Here is a 22849-nt window from a genome sequence, read left to right on the forward strand (position 1 = left end):
GTGTTGGGTGTGTGGGAAATGTAGTAGTGTGCTGGTCATAGGGGGGACCCTGGGATCTGTGTGCCATCACACGGTGTTAGCTAGGTTTCTGTGTTCATGTAAGCAGTTGCTGCATGGTGAAATTGTCCAAAGGTGTATTCCTTCCTCTGTGTACCCTGACATCTTCCCTGCAGGGTGTTCCCAATATTTAGCGCTGAGCTGTGTGTACATTAGCTGGGTGTGTGACGGACTCCTTCTACTTTGCACATGCATGCTGAGCGATGTCTCCACCTGCATCATTCGTGGCATTCTTGATAGTCATTGTACTTGTGTATGTGGACTATTGACATGACTTCATGTGGACATGTTTTCTTTTCTGCGCTATGCATGCGTATACTCCCAGCCTCGCACACATGTGGTACATGTACTGCAGGGTCTTTGTGCACCTGACTGAAATTTGTGGGCATGGTATCTGTGGCTACTCCACCCTTTGCGTTCCATGGACACTGCTGTGAGTGTTAGGCACACACCCCTCCTGCGTCTGGGCACTGCTGGGAGGACTCTGCACACACCCCTCCTGTGTCTGGGCACTGCTGGGAGGACTCTGCACACACCCTCCTGACTCTGGGCACTGCTGGGAGTGATAGGCACCCACCCCTCCTATGTCTGGGCACTGCTGGGAGTGATAGGCACCCACCCCTCCTGCCTCTGGGCACTGCTGGGAGTGATAGGCACCCACCCCTCCTGCCTCTGGGCACTGCTGGGAGGACTCTGCACCCACCCCTTCTGACTCTGGGCACTGCTGGGAGTGATAGGCACCCACCCCTCCTGCCTCTGGGCACTGTTGGGAGGACTCTGCACCCACCCCTCCTGCCTCTGGGCACTGCTGGGAGGACTCTGCACACACCCCTCCTGACTCTGGGCACTGCTGGGAGTGATAGGCACCCACCCCTCCTGCCTCTGGGCACTGCTGGGAGGACTCTGCACCCACCCCTCCTGTGTCTGGGCACTGCTGGGAGGACTCTGCACACACCCCTCCTGTGTCTGGGCACTGCTGGGAGGACTCTGCACACACCCCTCCTGACTCTGGGCACTGCTGGGAGTGATAGGCACCCACCCCTCCTGCCTCTGGGCACTGCTGGGAGGACTCTGCACACACCCCTCCTGACTCTGGGCACTGCTGGGAGTGATAGGCACCCACCCCTCCTGCCTCTAAGCACTGCTGGGAGTGATAGGCACCCACCCCTCCTGCCTCTGGGCACTGCTGGGAGGACTCTGCACACACCCCTCCTGACTCTGGTGGGGTACGGGTCGTACTTACACTGTTGGGGTGGTGGTACGGTACGTACATGCACTGTTGGGGTATGCACCATGCATACGAGGTGGGGGTACGGGTCGTACTTACACTGTTGGGGTACGCTCCATGCATACGCGGGTGAGGGTACGGGTCGTACATACACTGTTGGGGTGGGGGTACGGTCCGTACATACACGGTTGGGGTGGGGGTATGCTCCATACGTACGGGGGTGAGGGTACGGGTCGTACTTACACTGTTGGGGTGGGGGGTACGCTCCATGCATACGCAGGTGAGGGTACGGGTCGTACTTACACTGTTGGGGTGGGAGTACGCTCCATACGTACGTGGGTGGGGTACGGGTCGTACTTACACTGTTGGGGTGGTGGTACGGTACGTACATGCACTGTTGGGGTACGCTCCATGCATACGAGGTGGGGGTACGGGTCGTACTTACACTGTTGGGGTGGGGGGTACGCTCCATGCATACGCGGGTGAGGGTACGGGTCGTACTTACACTGTTGGGGTGGGAGTACGCTCCATACGTATGCGGGTGGGGTACGGGTCGTACTTACACTGTTGGGGTGGTGGTACGGTACGTACATGCACTGTTGGGGTACGCTCCATGCATACGAGGTGGGGGTACGGGTCGTACTTACACTGTTGGGGTACGCTCCATGCATACGCGGGTGAGGGTACGGGTCGTACTTACACTGTTGGGGTGGGGGTACGGTCCGTACATACACGGTTGGGGTGGGGGGTACGCTCCATATGTACGTGGGTGAGGGTACGGGTCGTACTTACACTGTTGGGGTGGAACGTATACGTACGCGGGTGAGGGTACGGGTCGTACTTACACTGTTGGGGTTGGGGGTACGCTTCATGCATACGGTGGTCGGGGTACGGTCCGTACATATCCGTCCCCACGCTATGTGATGCTTGTGCGACCCGTACCCAGGCCTTTGCCACGTGGGTACAGCCGTCCCGCCATTGTTGGGGTGACGTAGGTGTGGGCGTGGTACGACTCGTACCCACGCTCTTAAGGCGTGGGTACGGGACGTACCTGTATAGTTGTGTTGCCGGTTCGCGTCGTCAGGCACTTCCTTTGTGGCGGACGCTGGCTTTGCTGGACACGCCCCCACCCCCTCGTAGTGACCAGGGCATGGGGGTCAGGTATGTCCAGGGCATGTGTGCTGTGTGACATTGGTGGTGGTTTTGTGGCCTGCCCCTGGTCCTGCCCCCCCCCCTTTCCCTCCTCCCTTTGTTGTTCTGACCTTCTGCGGCGTCTGCATCGTAACCTGTAGAGGAGGTCGACTGCTATGAGGGCCGGGATGACACGTAGGTTCGGGTCCATGTCTGTCCGTCGCGTACAGGTACTCCTTGTTCGCGTCGTTCTGATTTCCCGGCAGTTTTTGGCAGCCGGAAAATATTCACCGTGCGGGATGACGTCGGTGCGAATCGTAATTCCTGGTTCGTGAATGGCAGGCTGCGTGCGTCCCGACGTCACGTCGGCGCTTTCCCGGATCGCATTTGTATGTTTATTTTCGTCGGTCGGGGTTTTGTACGAATCGTACGGAAATGGTGTTTCCGTGCGAATCGTAATTTCATGTTTGTACATTTTGACGACCGGGTACGCGTCGGACGGAGAATATGCTCCGTCCGACGGTTCGTACCCGGTTTTTACAGGATCGTGATCGGCACCTGAGTGTTCCCTCCAACATTCTCAACCACCAGAGATTTAATCCTTCATTACCTGGCTTGAGGTGAAACATATTTTTGAATTAATTTACCGTATGTTCTGCTTAAATAATATTCAGCGAGCTCTGCCCGACATTTTCACTGATCTACTTTATGACGATTAATAATACTTGAGCCACTGATCACATTTTGATTGCATTTTCACCCCATTAAAGCTTTCTCTTTTGATCTAAAGTTGGTTTGGGCCTTCAAGTCGAAATATTTATGATATGCTTTTGCGTAGATGATGGTTTTAAAAGCACCAAGTTGCCTGTTGGGTGAATGCAGCGCTTTATAAAATTAACACAACATTATTAACAAGTTCTTATTTCTTTTGGCTGTATTGGTATTGTGAATTGTGACATGCCCCAGAGACACTTGAGAACGATCAAGCCACGTTTCCAAAGGTGAGCCAAGGACACCATACAGAAGATATATGTTGCCTGCATTTGTGGGTCTGCCTGTCTGGGTGGTGAGGAAGCTGATAACAAGACAACAGATACTAGGTACAGGGCTTTCCTTCAAGGGTATCATATTTTTGCTTAGGGATAGGGCAGGATCAAACCCAAGACAGTGTAAAATGGAATGGAAAACAAGTTAACCTTCCCAGTAAATGTTTTTAGGTTTTGTGTTACCCAAGGCCTTTTGTTTTTAATAAAAATATATTTCCATACTTCCAAGGGCAAACCTTCTGCATCCATTGGCCTGCTGCAATGCCATTCAGATTTTACTCCCACCCACCCACTTCAGCCAACAGCATAGGCAGGGTCAACTCAATCCAGCCATTAGCTTACCTGACTGTGACGCCGTTCTGTTCTTGCACAATGTACACATCCGCACCATAAGCAGAGTCCTTCAGTGCCAGAAACTATATATATATCCATGCACTGGATTTGTGCTGTGCATTTCCACACATACAGAAATGAGTTTACATGTTCAGTGCCAGGGACAACTGGTGCAGTGTGTGCAAAAGCACACATTTAACCAGTTGTTTCTGGCACTAACCCTGGAAACACACTGCACATGTGCTGGAATGCACAGTGCAAATCCACTGTCCAATGTGTGAGTTCATTCTATGTTTGTCTGGACAGGAGAACTTGCATTAGAATGGTATGCTTCGAGTACAAATCCTGTTCTTAAGAGTGCACACTCACTTCTGAGAGGCGGTGCATCACATGAGGCTTTCTCTGAGAGCACCTGCACTGGGGAAGCGAGCATTATTGGGCCAATCTTACTACATATGGCTCTGCACTGTGTTCTCCCCCTTGGGCAATGCAGCGCTGAACGTTTTGTTGCTGCACCACATAGTATGAAAAAACAGTAAATCTACCCTGTTTTATAAGGTACCAGTGAGGGTGAGGCAAATGAGCCAGTTGCTGAGGGAATATGCCAAAAGGCTGATTGCCAACTACTGTATGTGTAACTCCATATGGTAAGTAGGGAAACTGTAGATGAGTGGGCATATAGAAGCTGACAAAAAGTAATACAGCCACAAAAGATGGATAGTTGGCGATGCAGGGCACTCAGCATAGGGAAAAGACTAGCAGGATAGAGATGTGTGATGAAACATAGTCAGGACTATTTACAATCCGCTCTGGTATCCTTATTATCTGCTGAATTGTTTGTAATATTTTTGATCATTCTGATACACATGATTTGTAGACAAATACTGCAAAATATATTATATTATATTATATTATATTATATTATATTATATTATATTATATTATATTATATTATATTATATTATATTATAATATATTTTATTTGATAGCAAAATACCAATCATTGTGTGTGCGTACTGATTTAGAGATGCAAGAGAAGGGATGTATTTATTATCCCCTGCAGATAAGAGATCCTTTGTCAAGTTTATCTGGCTCTTGACACTCCCAATCAAACTGTACATAGCGCTGTCCAAGGTAATCAATTGGTTGACATACAGCACCATAGCAATAGTAGAGTTGGCAGTAGTATGTTCCACTTCCAATAGTGTGGCACTGGTTGGTAAGTGCGTTTGCAGCAAAAATCACTGTAGTGGTGGGAATGTCTCATCACGAGCATCAAAAACCTTCTATTTGACCGCCAGGACTGGTGTAGAATATCCTGTCCTGAAATAATCTCTTTCTGGAGTTTTCTACTGAGCCCTGGGGCTCCGGGTGAACAGCCTACCATGGTGGTCTCAGAGGCCAGGGAGGTTACAGTGGGAAGGATCTGTATTGGGTGTCTCTGGTGGCCGGTCTACCATGGTGGTCTCAGAGGCCAAGGAAGTTACAGTGGGAAGGATCTGTTTTGGGTGTCTCTGGTAGCCGGCCAACCATGGTGGTCTCAGAGGCTAGGGAGGTTACAGTGAAAAGATCTGTTCTGGGGTCTCTGGTGGCCGGCCTACCATGATGGTCTCAGAGGCCAAGGAAGTTACAGTGAGAAGATCTGTTCTGGGTGTCTCCGGCCAACTGTGATGGTCCCACGGTAAAGGGGGTCATGTTGGGAAGAATCTGTGCATCTGTTTTGTGTGTGCAGGTGAACAGCCGGCTGGGATGGTCTCATAGTGAAGGGAGATTTATGGTATAATGAATCTGTTCATCATAATTCATATTATCTCTCTCTTTAAAATGGCAACCGACGGGTCGGTGTGAATTTCAGGTGGAAGTTCCAGATTCTGGGAGCTGCTGGCAGGATCATCTCCTCTTATAGAGGTGACATATTTCTGTTTTGAGCAATTAGGTGAATACCTTCTGTGCTGGGGTAGCATGCTCTGCTGCTGGAGAAGAGCCGCTCTGGAAAATGTTGTGTACTATTACTTGAGAGGCCGGTAGTATTAACTCCTGAGGGGTTAGGGTATCCTTATCGGAGACACTAATGCTTTGTGGGAGGTGGAGTTCTGGTCTGAGGGGGAGTGAAGGGGCTGCCTTCTTTAGCAGAAGGTGGCAAACTGAAACGGAGGACTGAGATGATGTTCTCCAGTCAGCGTGTGGGGTTTTCATGTGTGTTCAGGTTGAAATGGGCTTCTACTCTCAGGGCGTTATGTTCTTCACATGGATGTCATTTAGGGGTCACAGCTGCGTACCCTGGCTTGACCCCTGAGAACCCTGGCCTCAGAGGTGGCAAAGTCAGACCCAGGGACGCTGGGGCAGCTCGTCCTTATGGATGTCAGTTGGGGCTCCACTTTCCTGGTTTACTGTAATTTTTAGGTCTCGCCTGACCCAGCGCATGCGCTGGTCTGGCGAGACTTATTGAGAGGGCTCCAAAAAGTGCTACCAGGCCAGCCTAGAACTACAGTGCATGTCCGCGGGCGCGCGCGCTGCGATTTGCCGCAATTACTTTCACTTTCGCGGCCTCACGGCCGCTTTGATGTTTGATCGTGATCCCGATCACGATCACTTTAACTTTCGCGACCGCACGGCCGCTTTGCATAGCCAATAGGTCTCGCTATTGGGACCTTATAAGTATTTAATTATGCAACTGTTGCATGGCTAAACACTTATAAGGTCCCAAAGGCGAGACCTATTGGCTATGCCAATGCTTGTTTATTATGCTAACAGTGAATAATATATCATTCACTATTACTGTAATAAAAAATGGAGTTAAATTAGCTGGAATATGACCCTAATGGGCAGCAGAGGTCAGTGAAAGATGCTTTTAAAAGTATGCTGTGTGCTTGCTTGCGGTGAGAGTGTGTTTACGTGAGAGAAAGTGTGTGTATGAGTAATGTGTTTCGTGAAAGTAAAAATCAAATGGCATATGGTGTACTTTGCTACCTCAGGCATTTTGGTGAATTGACGTCCATGGTTCTCCATTGGTGACCTTTCCAGGGAAGATATCCTGCGTCTGAAGCAAACCAACGTAGAATGGTCTTTTGGACAGTTCAGAGCATAACTTGTAAAAAAAACACAAGTACGTTTTTCTTTGGAGTCTGCATCAGTGTGTGCCAAGGCCGGGGAATACCAAGTGTGCCTAGTCTTGGTTTCACCTGGTGCCTTTTTCTTCCACGACCATACACTTCCTGGCTCCTGCCACTACTATGACCCCATCCCCAAGGGAACCCCTTTTTAATGATCTTCTGGAAGGCCCCAGTTGGTTACTTCAAGTGTAGAGGGCCAATCATCAACCTCTGGGATTCCTGCGCATTGTTTCACATCTGCGCTGCTCCATTGGCCAGAGTTTTGGTGTTCCCTGCCCAGAGGTCCAGCTGCTAAAGAAGCTCTTTATTTGCAGTGGTGGCTTTTCGTGCTGTGTTCTGTTTTTTCACACACACTTCTGTGCGTAACTTGGGCACACGGGAAACTGGCCAGGCTAACTCGCCTCCGCACCTCGATGCCTTGAGCTGGGCGAGCCTGCTTTGTCCACCCCTTCCCTCCCCCCCCCCCCCTCCTGAAACAGTTGATCTCGCCTAAATGGAGTCAACCAATAGCACATTCCCTCCATAGATCAGCCAGGAGCGTCTCTCTAGCAAGGGGCCAATCACCTGCACCTGGGCCACACGAGGCACCCTGCGGGCAGTGGAGGAAAGACGAGGGCCTTCCGCCGAGCGCTTTATTTACATCCTTCGGAGTGTTTAGGGAAAGGAGCTGCCGGAAAGCGCCTATTACAAAGTGAAGTGCCATCGAAGGCACTCTGTATAATGGCGGCACCTGTTGTTCCACAGTCTGCAGCTGTCACCGATCAAGGCCCAGAATAGGAGCGGTCCTTCCGTCTCTCACGCACGCACGCCGGCTCTTCCCTCCTCTTACGGACGTGACGTTTACAACCCTAACTACGGGCTTGTCCATAGGGCAGCCGAAGGGGGGCGATCCCTAGCTCCACTTGTGCTGGACCTCGTTGGCACCCACCACCACAGCACAAAAACAGACACTGCACTCACTCTGCTACACATGTTAAAGATTGTCCATATACAGCAGTGTTGTTTGCGTAAAATGTTTAAATGACTATGTATGTGTGTATATATATACATATATGGATAGGAGTGCCTCCCTATGTAGGAGAACCCTAACAAAGTTGATATTTTGTGTATGGCATCTCTACACATCGGGCCACGGATTTGCAAAGTACAGAGTTATATGTGTGTGTTTACTCAAAAATTTAAATCTTACTCGATATATACATACTCTATAAATTGAAATATGTATCTATATATATATTCACTGAAAAAAACATAGGTTTCACACATGTTATAGTTAGGAATTAGCATTTAAAAAACCTTGCAAATTCACTTAAAAAACCATAGGTTTCACACATGTTATAGTTAGGTGGATATTTCACTCGTAAAAAAACAATGAAATTCCCCCGTTATAGTTAGTGAAGATAACTATAACTCGCGCGCCCGCAATCCACTGCTCATGACGACGTCACATATTACATCACTCATGAAATGGTCAGTGGCATCACTCATGACATCACTGATGACATCATCCTTGTGATAGAGTGGCGGTCGCGCGAGTTATAGTTATCTGAACTAACTATAACGGGGGAATTTCATTGGTTTTTTACGAGTGAAATATCCACCTAACTATAACATGTGTGAAACCTATGGTTTTTTAAGTGAATTTGCAAGGTTTTTTAAATGCTAATTCCTAACTATAACGTGTGTGAAACCTATGGTTTTTTCAGTGAATTTGTACGGTTTTTCAAATGCTAATTTATTTATGTATTATTATTTTTTTTATATATTTATTTTACAATAAACCACGTATTAAAATGTTTTTTTTTTTTGGTTTTTCACAGTGAGCGCGCTGTGCGCGCACCCCCACGATTTAAAAAATAAATAAATAAATACAATTTCTGCCTTCGGGGTCCTTCAGGGACCCCCTGACGAAGGCTAGGGGGTCAGGAACTCTCTACCCTGCCCCCTTTTCACGTTCGCCACCTTCCTTTTTCACTCTCGCACTGAAAACAAACAAAACGGCGGCCGACACTTCCTGATTTCGACCGATTCGAACGTTGACTAACATGTAACCAGCAATCAGAATTACGCTTGCGCACGTTAGGGTGCTCGCACGGTGCACGCATGATGCGCGCACGGTGCGCGCTTATAGATATTTATATGCTTTTAAATGCTATTTTCTCAGGAACTACTTAACAGATTGACACCAGACCTGCAAAAGGCACTTCCCTGACCTGAGGACTACCTCTCTGCCAAATTTCAAGTAATTCTGTTCAGCCGTTCGGGCTGTACCTTCGACTAAAGGTCCTATGGAAAAATGCATGGGGAAAACGTGTTTTGGGACCCCCCTTTTTTCTCGGCCCCCGCTTGACGAATCACCCCGAGACTTTCAGGGTAGGAGCTGAACGGAGCGCCCCATTAGTTTTGAAAATTTCGCGAGGATTCGTCTACCGGCGCCAAAGTTATTCAAAATAGAATTTTCAGATTTCCTATGGAAACTCGGTCCTAACTATAACTATCTACTGGCGACCGCCAGTAGATAATATATATATAGAGAGAGAGAGAGAGAGAGAGAGAGAGAGAGAGAGAGAGACAGAGACAGATGTAAACATTTGAGAAAACACGCAGACACACATAACTCTGTACCTCGCAGATGGCTGGCACCAGCACTTTTATCTGTAGCACTAATTGTAGAGATGTCACACACTAAACCACTAGTTTCTTAGGGTTCTCCTACGTAGAAAGGCATCCCCACCTCTGTTGATTGATTGCCTTTTGAGGAATTTAGTAACATCATATTACAATATTACACTATACTGGTGTAATTCCAGGTTTGAGTGAATCCAGTTAAATGTGTAAGTTCATGTTTTCTGAATAAAACATGTAGTTTACATTTGTAAATTAGCCATTGGCACACCTGTGGTAATACCCTTTGCTTGTACACCTCTAAGTGGTCTGAAAGTGAATATTTATACAGGGGGGATGAGCTTATGCAAGAATGATCCTCAACCGTAGCAGAATAGGGCACTATTCTAAGACCTACAGTGAAGGGTGTTGACCTGTGCTTCCTTCTCAGGCTTGTAATATGATAATATGGAGGCCAATAAAGTCATGGGTGGTAGACAACAATGCAGGCTCGTCACCAGGTGAAGTGCCCTTATTGTCCCATTCTTAACACTCAGATAAAGGAGATATCTCCAGTCAGTCATAGGTACTTACGTACCTGTTGACGCCCCCACCGCCATGGTGGTCTCGGGTTCTTGTGTCACCCTCCATGTATATCCAAACAGCTCAGACATGGTTATGGGTTTAGGGTCTGCCGAGCCTTTCCTCTTCAGCTTGTACAGCTGTAATCTTTCGAGTAGGCACTTGAGGAGCGCTCTTCTAGTCACCCATGCCTGGCCCAAGTCATAGAAGAAGGCGAGAACAGCAACACGGCATGTCTTGGACTGACATTTGTCTAAGTTGTTCTTGTGGACATTAGGAGTATAATGGGCAAGACATCTGTTAGGGTAATAAGACAGCGCCACTATAACAACATCCCAAGCAGAGGTCATCTTTCTTTGGACAGATCTTTAGGCAATGATCTCAAAGCAGGAGAACCAATATTGGGCTGGCCACTGTTCTCCAGAAGAAGCTCACTGTGAATGTTCCAAACCTTCCCGGATGGGCCACCGGCCTCTTCAAGGGGAAGCTACAAGGAGAATGGCATGTCCCTAGATGCAACATGGAGATGAAACTCTGTCTTGTGTGTAATCGTTGCCTCCTCAGTGAGGACACGAGTAAGTTTGTCTATAGTCGGATGAGAGAGAATGGAAGATATCCTCACCCTGGGCCTAATTCACAAAGGTGAATTTACACCTTTGAGTAAGTTTAAGATTTTTTGCTTTTCACAAAGGTATTTTACTGGTAGTATATTTACGACTGCGAAGCTTCCGTACATAAAAAGATAGGACATTCCTATTTATTTATGCGCAGTGACTCCGCAGTCATAAAGATACTACTAGTAAAACACTTTTGTTGAATAGCAAACAATCATAAGCTTGCCCAAAAGTGTACGTTTGCCGTTGTGAATCAGGCCTTAAGTTTGGGGGGACATTTTTTGTTAACCCTCTGGCGAGCAGGGCCTTGTGTTCTAACTTGGTGGCAAAACAAAAATACATGGAGCTCCTCCAGCGTACTCACAGCTCTCATATCCACTGGGCAAAAAAATATGTCTGCTTGAAAGTTACATAAAAGAGTAAGATCAAACATATGCACAAGACTTGTACATAGATTCACATGACCAGGACATGTAAATCGTGGGCAACGACTGGGAAAACATCACTTATGCCCACTGGATGTGTACTGCCTAAGCAGCAGCAATGCAGGCATTGCCCAAAGGGAACATGGATGGACACCAGGAAAATAAGCTCTCCTCGTGCACAAAACAGATGCAGCATTGGGAGGCGGCTTCTCTCACACCCACTAGAGATGCAGCACTGGAGAGGAGGCGTACAGGGCTCCCTCACACACAAAGAAGAGCCATAGCCCTGGACAGCACCAGTCAAAGCTTCCCTCGAACATGGAACTGGCAAATGACTAACAGCACCAGAGCAAGCTTCTCTCAGAGAGAGGACACAATAATACAACAGCAGTGATGGGCAGACTGCAGGGCAGTCTTACCTCAAACATGGAACTGGCAAAGCACTAACAGCACCACAGCAAGCTTCTCTCAAAGAGAGAAAAAAAATAAAAATCCGATTGGCCGCACTCTGCTAGTCCTACCAGCGTGTTACCCCAAAGAATTGTGGTCCATGAAGTAGCGTCGGCGGGTACGCCTATGCCAAAAGTTTAAAATGAAAATGAATGTCGCGTTAGCCATCCCTGGACACGTGTTTCGAGGTAGTTGCCTCTCGTCAGCAGGGAGTAGGTATGTGTGTAGGGTTGCTGCGTAGGCTGCCAAAAAATATTCTCAGGTAAAGTACCACTCAAGGCGCACAGGTGCGTAGCCATGGGCTCGTCAGCCCCACCGGCTCAAGGGAGCCTGAATATAAACAAAAATCCGATTGGCCGCACTCTGCTAGTCCTACCAGCGTGTTACCCCAAAGAATTGTGGTCCATGAAGTAGCGTCGGCGGGTACGCCTATGCCAAAAGTTTAAAATGAAAATGAATGTTGCGTTAGCCATCCCTGGACACGTGTTTCGAGGTAGTTGCCTCTCGTCAGCAGGGAGTAGGTATGTGTGTAGGGTTGCTGCGTAGGCTGCCAAAAAATATTCTCAGGTAAAGTACCACTCAAGGCGCACAGGTGCGTAGCCATGGGCTTGTCAGCCCCACCGGCTCAAGGGAGCCTGAATATAAACAAAAATCGATTGGCCGCACTCTGCTAGTCCTACCAGCGTGTTACCCCAAAGAATTGTGGTCCATGAAGTAGCGTCGGCGGGTACGCCTATGCCAAAAGTTTAAAATGAAAATGAATGTCGCGTTAGCCATCCCTGGACACGTGTTTCGAGGTAGTTGCCTCTCGTCAGCAGGGAGTAGGTATGTGTGTAGGGTTGCTGCGTAGGCTGCCAAAAAATATTCTCAGGTAAAGTACCACTCAAGGCGCACAGGTGCGTAGCCATGGGCTCGTCAGCCCCACCGGCTCAAGGGAGCCTGAATATAAACAAAAATCTGATTGGCCGCACTCTGCTAGTCCTACCAGCGTATTACCCCAAAGAATTGTGGTCCATGAAGTAGCGTCGGCGGGTACGCCTATGCCAAAAGTTTAAAATGAAAATGAATGTCACGTTAGCCATCCCTGGACACGTGTTTCGAGGTAGTTGCCTCTCGTCAGCAGGGAGTAGGTATGTGTGTAGGGTTGCTGCGTAGGCTGCCAAAAAATATTCTCAGGTAAAGTACCACTCAAGGCGCACAGGTGCGTAGCCATGGGCTCGTCAGCCCCACTGGCTCAAGGGAGCCTGAATATGAACAAAAATCCGATTGGCCGCACTCTGCTAGTCCTACCAGTGTATTACCCCAAAGAATTGTGGTTCATGAAGTAGCGTCGGCGGGTACGCCTATGCCAAAAGTTTAAAATGAAAATGAATGTCGCGTTAGCCATCCCTGGACACGTGTTTCGAGGTAGTTGCCTCTCGTCAGCAGGGAGTAGGTATGTGTGTAGGGTTGCTGCGTAGGCTGCCAAAAAATATTCTCAGGTAAAGTACCACTCAAGGCGCACAGGTGCGTAGCCATGGGCTCGTCAGCCCCACCGGCTCAAGGGAGCCTGAATATAAACAAAAATCCGATTGGCCGCACTCTGCTAGTCCTACCAGCGTGCTACCCCAAAGAATTGTGGTCCATGAAGCAGCGTCGGCGGGTACGCCTATGCCAAACGTTTAAAATGAAAATGAATGTCGCGTTAGCCATCCCTGGACACGTGTTTTGAGGTAGTTGCCTCTCGTCAGCAGGGAGTAGGTATGTGTGTAGGGTTGCTGCGTAGGCTGCCAAAAAATATTCTCAGGTAAAGTACCACTCAAGGCGCACAGGTGCGTAGCCATGGGCTCGTCAGCCCCACTGGCTCAAGGGAGCCTGAATATGAACAAAAATCCGATTGGCCGCACTCTGCTAGTCCTACCAGTGTATTACCCCAAAGAATTGTGGTCCATGAAGTAGCGTCGGCGGGTACGCCTATGCCAAAAGTTTAAAATGAAAATGAATGTCGCGTTAGCCATCCCTGGACACGTGTTTCGAGGTAGTTGCCTCTCGTCAGCAGGGAGTAGGTATGTGTGTAGGGTTGCTGCGTAGGCTGCCAAAAAATATTCTCAGGTAAAGTACCACTCAAGGCGCACAGGTGCGTAGCCATGGGCTCGTCAGCCCCACCGGCTCAAGGGAGCCTGAATATAAACAAAAATCCGATTGGCCGCACTCTGCTAGTCCTACCAGCGTGCTACCCCAAAGAATTGTGGTCCATGAAGCAGCGTCGGCGGGTACGCCTATGCCAAACGTTTAAAATGAAAATGAATGTCGCGTTAGCCATCCCTGGACACGTGTTTCGAGGTAGTTGCCTCTCGTCAGCAGGGAGTAGGTATGTGTGTAGGGTTGCTGCGTAGGCTGCCAAAAAATATTCTCAGGTAAAGTACCACTCAAGGCGCACAGGTGCGTAGCCATGGGCTCGTCAGCCCCACCGGCTCAAGGGAGCCTGAATATAAACAAAAATCCGATTGGCCGCACTCTGCTAGTCCTACCAGCGTGTTACCCCAAAGAATTGTGGTCCATGAAGTAGCGTCGGCGGGAACGCCTATGCCACAAGTTCTCTCAAAGAGAGGGCAGAGTTATACAACAGCAGTGAGGGGCAGACTGCAGGGCAGTCTTACCTCAAACATGGAACTGGCAAAGCACTAACAGCACCACAGCAAGCTTCTCTCAGAGAGAGGACAGAATTATACAACAGCAGTGATGGGCAGACTGCAGGGCAGTCTTACCTCAAACATGGAACTGGCAAAGCACTAACAGCACCACAGCAAGCTTCTCTCAAAGAGAGGACAGAGTTATACAACAGCAGTGATGGGCAGACTGCAGGGCAGTCTTCCCTCAAACATGGAACTGGCAAAGCACTAACAGCTCCACAGCAACCTTCTCTCAGAGAGAGGGCAGAGTTATACAACAGCAGTGATGGGCAGACTGCAGGGCAGTCTTACCTCAAACATGGAACTGGCAAAGCACTAACAGCACCAGAGCAAGCTTCTCTCAAAGAGAGGGCAGAGTTATACAATAGCAGTGATGGGCAGACTGCAGGGCGGTCTTACCTCAAACATGGAACTGGGAAAGCACTAACAGCACCAGAGCAAGCTTCTCTCAAAGAGAGGACAGAATTATACAACAGCAGTGAGGGGCAGACTGCAGGGCAGTCTTACCTCAAACATGGAACTGGCAAAGCACTAACAGCACCACAGCAAGCTTCTCTCAAAGAGAGGACAGAATTATACAACAGCAGTGATGGGCAGACTGCAGGGCAGTCTTACCTCAAACATGGAACTGGCGAAGCACTAACAGCACCACAGCAAGCTTCTCTCAGAGAGAGGACAGAATTATACAACAGCAGTGATGGGCAGACTGCAGGGCAGTCTTTCCTCAAACATGGAACTGGCAAAGCACTAACAGCACCAGAGCAAGCTTCTCTCAAAGAGAGGGCAGAGTTATACAACAGCAATGAGGGGCAGACTGCAGGGCAGTCTTACCTCAAACATGGAACTGGCAAAGCACTAACAGCACCACAGCAAGCTTCTCTCAAAGAGAGGACAGAATTATACAACAGCAGTGATGGGCAGACTGCAGGGCAGTCTTACCTCAAACATGGAACTGGCAAAGCACTAACAGCACCAGAGCAAGCTTCTCTCAAAGAGAGGGCAGAGTTATACAATAGCAGTGATGGGCAGACTGCAGGGCGGTCTTACCTCAAACATGGAACTGGCAAAGCACTAACAGCACCACAGCAAGCTTCTCTCAGAGAGAGGACAGAATTATACAACAGCAGTGATGGGCAGACTGCAGGGCAGTCTTACCTCAAACATGGAACTGGCAAAGCACTAACAGCACCAGAGCAAGCTTCTCTCAAAGAGAGGACAGAGTTATACAACAGCAGTGATGGGCAGACTGCAGGGCAGTCTTACCTCAAACATGGAACTGGCAAAGCACTAACAGCACCAGAGGAAGCTTCTCTCAAAGAGAGGGCAGAGTTATACAACAGCAGTGATGGACAGACTGCAGGGCAGTCTTACCTCAAACATGGAACTGGCAAAGCACTAACAGCACCAGAGCAAGCTTCTCTCAGAGAGAGGACAGAATTATACAACAGCACTGATGGGCAGACTGCAGGGTGGTCTTATCTCAAACACAGAACAGCCCTAGACAGGGCACTGGCACAAACAGCACAAGTGAGATTTTATGTTCCTGCCAAAGGTAACACATATCTTTGTTGATGTGTGATTTCAAGAACACCAGGGAGTGAATTTAACCAGAACTTCCCAAGGTAGGTCAAGGAAGCCCAGATGCACAGCTGAGTTTCATGAACCCCACGTATTTATTTACATTAAATCCAAATGGAACTCATTACGCTTGTGAGTGATTATCCTGGGATATAGCATGCAGTCAACGAAGGCATAGGTTTAGACACACCTATATTGTATGATTATGGCCTTAAAAAAACTTAAAACCTGATGGCACCATGAGCACTGCTATATTTGTGCTGGCACTTGACGGTGGTTGGCATCCGCATTCATTTCTTGCGCCTTGGACTTATATTTTTTATCATCAGACTTTGACCCATAACAAGAAGGAAAATCAGGGAAGGGATGAGGAAGAGAATAGTAGCAAATCAGTTAGAAATCAACACTGAGTATGACCTTTTGTTGGCATAAAAGCAGTGTCCCAGCAGGCCGAAATACTTTCTGGTGCAGTACTCTAAGACATCCCTGTCACTTATCGATATTGAGTTGCCAGGAATTAAATAATGAATACAGCACAGTGATGGGTGGAATGCTTGAACCACTCTCAGAGACTAGCAATTACCCCGGTTCGTATCTTAGTCCATAATGTTTTTGTCCACCTTGGAAAGAAACCAGCAATATGCAAATCGTCCTTGGTCCTTCTCCAGTAGGAACATTCCAGCCTGAACTGCCAGCCAGTCCCCCTGTGAACGGGAATGCAAACAACACCAGACGGGTTGCAGCAGTGCTTAATTTGTGAAAGGAAGCGGGCCGGTGCCTGAAACTCTGCGCATTAGCTGGTGTCTGGTGCAATTAAATGTCAGTGTGCCAAATACCAGGCTGGTAGTCTTTAATCCACTACCATGCACTCCCTGACCCCTTTTCTCACTCTTATGGGTTCCTGCTTTCTCCCTTTGCAACAGTTTTGCCGCCTTTCTCTTCCTCCTTCTTTCTCATCTGTGTGTTTTCCCCCTTTTGCACTCGCAAAATATCTGATGCAGAAAAATAAGTGCCGGTGGCTCCCACCGGGAACCAAGGGCTCAAATGAAACACTTGGTTGCAGCATATTATGGTCTCATCAGTGAAATACAGCTTGAATCCTGTTGCACAGTGAGCATAGGACCAGCGCCTTGACATACCCATCACACTTGCACGTCAATATGTCTTCTCAAATATATTTCCAGAGATCCTCACTGAAGTCCTGGAATAAAGATTATGCCTCATTTCTTCCCAACGCAAGAAGGCACCCACAATAACCAATCTTAATTGTATTCAATCCATTCACTGTTTACATCGTGCACGTTGGCCAGAAATGGCCATTTCAAAATAGTATGGTCTTAAAAATGCATATTTTATTGTGCAAATAAGACATATGTAATAGTGGTGGAGAGTAAAGAAAGAACATTTCCAAAAACCTAAGACACACAACAGTAAGAGTTGAGGGATCACCTCTGTTAAAGCCACAGGCAATGTATGATCCTCAATAATCAGCCAATCAGACAGACTAGATGTCTGTGACAATATTTTTCAGCAGTCATGTGGTGTGCCTGCGCGTAAGTAACAAGTTCTGCTCCTTCGACTGCACTTTCCTGTGGAGGTGAGCGAGCCACTGAAGTCTCAAGCCAAGCTCGAGCATGAAGCCTCGCTCTGGCCAAGCTCAAGAACTTTGGAACTGTTGGAACTTCGAACCCATAAAAAGCTGGGGTTTTCATGTCGCTTCTGCCAGCCTCCCTCCCTCTACCCATGTGGAGTTACGGCTAGTGCTGCCAACTTTGGAACTGAGGAACCAGGTTCAAGTCTCAGTGTTGTCTAAAAATCCTGTCCTTCCGGGCAATTTGTCTATTTCCCCCATGCCTATAAGCAATGACTGTGACTTTGTGCAATGTAAATGGTGCTCATCTAAAGGGCTCTAATTTGGCCTATGGGTTGAGTTCGTGCGACTTAAAAACTGTACAAAGAGAAAAAAACAAAGCCTTAGCATAAGGAAAGACAAGATACCAATTTCCCGGCTGATTTGTGCAAAGTGAGACCAGAAAGCCCATAAATCGCTACTTCACTGCTTAAATTGTGTGATCTTAGGCAAATATTTTATTGTATCAAAACTCCTTTTTGTTCTCTTCTTCTAATATGTACGTCTCAGTGCAGTGTTTGATGTGATGTATTGGTGTCAAAGCTTCACATGTTACAGAAATATACTTTTTTGAATTTCAAAGTGACTTTATCATATTTTACATGACTTTTTTTGTGTTATTCACATAGCAAACATTTTTAGGGCTCGGCTCGTGCATGGGCTCTAAGATTAGAGCCGGGCCCTGGCTTGGCTCTCTGTGAATTTATAGGCTCGCTCACATCTACTTTCATTTGCATTTATGTGCTGGACTGCGAGTCTCCGTCAGAGAAAGTCCTCCATTGCTGATCTTTGAAGCTGGTGTTTCCTAGTAACTGGAATCCCTTCTTCGACTGCTTCATCGCATCTGAGAAGAAAAACAGAAAATGCATTGATTGTTGTACGACAAATAGATTCTGACAGGCACAGGGAGACGAGTGACCCGTGCGGTGGAGACGCACGCTTCAGAAACAGGCTCAAAAGCATCAATTGATTGAGCGCGAAAAAATGAATGCTGGGCGGGGCTAGGAGGAGGAAATGGACGGAAACTTGAGGGGGGCCCTCTGCGTAGTACATGGAGGGGCCTCCTTACGGAGTCATTCAGAAGCTCTCAGGCCAAGCTGCTGTGCTGGGGGGACAGGGGGAGGGCCTAGAGCTCGGGCCCCCGCATCACGGGGTTGCAGCGGCCTATGTGTTGGAGGGAGGACCACCGAGGAGTCAGGGGGACCACTCCGGGGCACCTTCCTACCGCAAGGTTATAGCCGAGCGCCGCTGAGAAGCCTCCTGGGAGAGGTCCTTCTCTTGGGGTCGTACTAGGCCCTGTAACACCACCACACAGGACTCCGTATCAGATGCTTATCTCGGTACTTTATCAATGGTAGCACATTCAATATATTTACAGGGGGATCGAGGGATCCAGAAAGAGTCTCAATGTCTTTGTAGGGGCAGGGTAGCGGGACAGTCTTAGTACCAGCCTGGTACGGGGAGGCTCTGCACCAGACCTTGCGTGCCGGTCTTCAAGCAGCTCGGACGTGGAGAGCCGAGACGGTGTCTGCAGGGCTCGGGTGGTAGTTCCGCTTGGTTCGAGCCGCGACACGGTCAGCAGGGCTCCGGTGGTAGGTCCGCTTTGGTCGAGCCGCGACGAAGTCAGCTGGGCTCTGATGGTAAGTTCAACAAGGTCGGGCCGCGACAGCGTCAGCAGGGCCCCAAAGGTTCGTGAAGGTCTTTAAGCACGGTGGAGCCGCGACGTAGTCAGCAGGGCTCAGAGCGTGGTTCCAGGATGAGTCTTTCTCCGTAGGGTCAGCCGCGATCCGATCAGCAGGGCTCTTGACTCCGGGATACAACTGCTGTCTTGTTGCCGGGTCGCCCCAGATATAGGTCTGGAGCCCTTTGATGTCTGGACCCTTGCGTTCGGGGGGGCGGAGAAGCCGGGTTGGGAGCGGCCAGACGCCCAGCAGGAGAGGCGCCAGGCCCCAGAGAGCTGTGGGGCGAGCGCACCTAGGTGTGGAGGACGGTTGGGGGTCCCATCGATACTGCCCTCCTCCGGGAGTGGGGAAGTGTTCACGTGGTATCCCCCTGGCCAGGTTTGGCGCCTCGATGTCGGGCCTTGCTGGGACCGAGGCCGGTTGGAGCGGGGTCACGTAGGCGGTTGCGTAGAGTCACGTACAATCCAAAATGGAGGAGCCCCGAGGTGCAGGGGACCTCGTGCGGCTTAGCGAGGGGGAACAGGACCACGCCACGAGGCCGGCTCCAACACGCGTCCCCCCCCCCCAGCTGAAGGCAGCGAGAGTCACCCATCTCCTTGGGGGTTCTCCTCGCCGAGGCGGAAGAATCTGGACAGGCCGTCGGCATTGGCGTGGTCGTTGCCGGGCCGGTGCTCCACTTGGGGTTCTCGCCCCGCATTTGCATTAGCCACCGCAGGGGCCGGTGGTCAGTTTGGACTCTGAAGTGGGTGCCGAAAAGGTAGGGCCGGAGCTTCTTGAGAGCCCATACCACAGCGAAGGCCTCCCGCTCGATGGTGCTCCACCTCTGTTCTCGTGGCAGCAGTCGGCGGCTGATGAAGGCCACAGGTCGGTCGAGGCCCTCGGCGTCCATCTGGGAGAGGACCGCCCCAACCCCGTACTCCGAGGCATCGGTCTGAACCACAAATTCCTTGCTGTAGTCAGGGGCCTGTAGCACAGGGACAGCGCACATGGCCGCCTTGAGGGCTTCAAAAGCAGTCTGACAGCGGGGCGTCCAGTGCACCGCCTTGGGCTGCTTCTTGGAAGTGAGCTCCGTGAGGGGCCCCACAATACTGCCATAATCCTTGATAAATCGCCGGTAGTAGCCCGTGAGGCCTAAGAAGGCCCGGACAGCTGTTTGGGTTGCGGGGGGCTCCCACGCCCGGATGGCATCGACCTTCAACTGGAGGGGTGCCACCTGGCCACTCCCCACCTGATGGCCCAGATAGGTCACGGATCCTTGACCGATCTGGCACTTGCTGGCCTTAATCGTGAGCCCGGCCCTTTGGAGAGCGGCCAGGACTTCTCCGAGGTGTCCTAGGTGCGCGGCCCAGTGGTTGCTGAAGACTGCAATGTCGTCTAGGTAGGCTGCGCTGAAAGCTTCTAGCCCGGCCAGTACCTTGTTCACCAGCCTCTGGAAGGTCGCTGGGGCGTTCTTCATACCGAAGGGCATCACCCGAAAGTGGTAGTGCCCATCGGGGGTGGAAAAACTGGATCGTTCCTGGGCGCCGGGGGTGAGCTTGATCTGCCAGTACCCAGCGGTGAGATCAAAGGTGCTTAGGTAGCGGGCGGCCCCTAAGCGATCGATCAGCTCGTCTGCCCGTGGCAGGGGGTGGGCATCGGTCTTGGTGACTGCGTTCAGGCCCCTGTAGTCTACACAAAATCTGAGTTCCGGGGGGGTGCCGGGGGCGGCGGCCTTCGGCACCAAGACCACAGGGCTGGCCCACGGGCTGTCGGATGGCTCGATGACTCCGAGGGCGAGCGTCTTGGAGACCTCGGTCTGTATGCAGGCTCGGACTCGGTCGGGCACTCTGTAGGCGCGGTGTCGCACAGGGGGGCTGTCCCCGGTGTCCACGTCGTGGACGCACCAGGGGGTCACCCCGGGCATGAGGGAGAAGAGGGCAGCGAAGGGTCGCAGCAGCTTCCGGCAGTCATGGCTCTGTTCTGGGGTCAGGGTGGCGGAGAGGGGGACGCCCTCCAAGGAGCCGTCTTGGCTTGATGACCCCAGGAGGTCGGGTAGGGGCTCGGAGTCGCTTTCGCCCCCATCGTCGGTAGCCAGCAGCAGGCTTAGTTCGGTTCGTGCAAAGTGGGGCTTGAGCCGGTTGGCATGTAGGACCCGGAGGGGGTTCCTTGGGGACTCCATGTCGACCAGGTAGGTGACGGGGCTCTTCCTCTCAACCACCTTGAAGGGCCCGGTCCACTTGTCCTGCAGGGCGCAGGGGTCCACGGGCGACATGACCCAGACTTGCTGGCCCGGCTCGAACTCGATGGTCGAGGCGTTTTCGTCATACCAGCGCTTCATGTCTTCTTGGCTGGCTTCGAGGTTGGCTTCTGCCAGGGCCCGGAACTTCCGAGTCTGGTTCTGCAGGGCCAGGAGGTACCGGTAGACGTCGGGGGGGGCATCTTGGACGTTTGCCTCCCAGCCCTCCTTGACCAGGCTGAGGGGCCCTCGGACGGGGTGCCCATACAACAGTTCGAAGGGGCTGAAGCCCAGGGATTTCTGTGGTACCTCTCGATAGGCGAACAGGAGGCAGGGCAGCAGGACGTCCCATCTCCTCCTCAGGGGCTCTTCCAGGCCCTTGATCATCCCCTTCAAGGTTCTGTTGAACCGCTCGACCAGTCCGTTCCCCTGGGGGTGGTAAGGGGTGGTGAATTTGTAGGTGACCCCACATTGTTGCCAGAGGGACCTCATGTACTTCGAAATAAAGTTCGTACCCCTGTCGCTCACCACCTCTCGGGGGAACCCCACCCTGGAGAAGATGCCCATCAGGGCCCGGCCCACCACTGGAGCTGTCACAGTGCGGAGCGGGATGGCCTCGGGGTATCGGGTGGCGTGGTCAACCAGTACCAGGATGTAGCGGTGTCCCAGGGCGGTTCGGGGGTCGAGGGGCCCCACGATGTCGATCCCTACCCGTTCGAACGGGGTGTGGATGGCTGGAAATGGTTGGAGGGGGGCCTTGATTCGACCCCCAGTCTTCCCGCTAGCCTGGCAGGTCTGGCAGGACCGGCAGTGGTGGTCCACGTCTCTCCGCATTCGGGGCCAATAGAAATGGGTCACTAGGCGGCTGTAGGTTTTGTCACGCCCGAGGTGTCCGGCGAGGGGCACGTCATGCACCAGGTTCAGGAGGAACTCTCGGAATCGGAGGGGGACCACCAACACCCGGCCGGCTCCCAGCTCGGCGACTTTTTGCTCGCTATATAATAAGTCATTGTCCCAATAGATCCAGTGGGTCCCCGTGGGGTCCCCCGAGGCCTGGGCGGCCGCTTGCTGTCGGGCCCCCTCAAGGGACGGGCAGGCCTTCTGCTCTTGCTGGAATTGTTCGCGTGTGGGGCCCCCGTTGTGGCGCCACTGGGCCAGCTCGGGGATCTCGCTGAGGGAGGCGGCCTCGTCGGGGGAAAGTTCGGATGGCCCGGCCTCATCGTCAGGCTCCTCCGTGCCGGAGGAGGGTGGCGGTTCTTGACCCGTAGGTTCGTCGGGGGCCGCTGCAGCGGCGGGTTGGGCGGTCATGGACCGGGTGGTGGCGCAGGCCCACTCGGGCAGTCCTAGCATCCCCAGATGCTCTTGGCGCTCCACCTGGGCCCAGGGGGAGCTCTCTAGGTCGTTTCCCAGGAGGCAGTCCACTGGGGCGTCGTCACGGACAGTTACTTTTAGGGTGCCGGACACTCCTCCCCACTCGAAGGGGATCCTG

Source organism: Triturus cristatus, chromosome 4_1 (assembly GCF_964204655.1).
Source record: "Triturus cristatus chromosome 4_1, aTriCri1.1, whole genome shotgun sequence".
Lineage (NCBI taxonomy): Eukaryota > Metazoa > Chordata > Amphibia > Caudata > Salamandridae > Triturus > Triturus cristatus.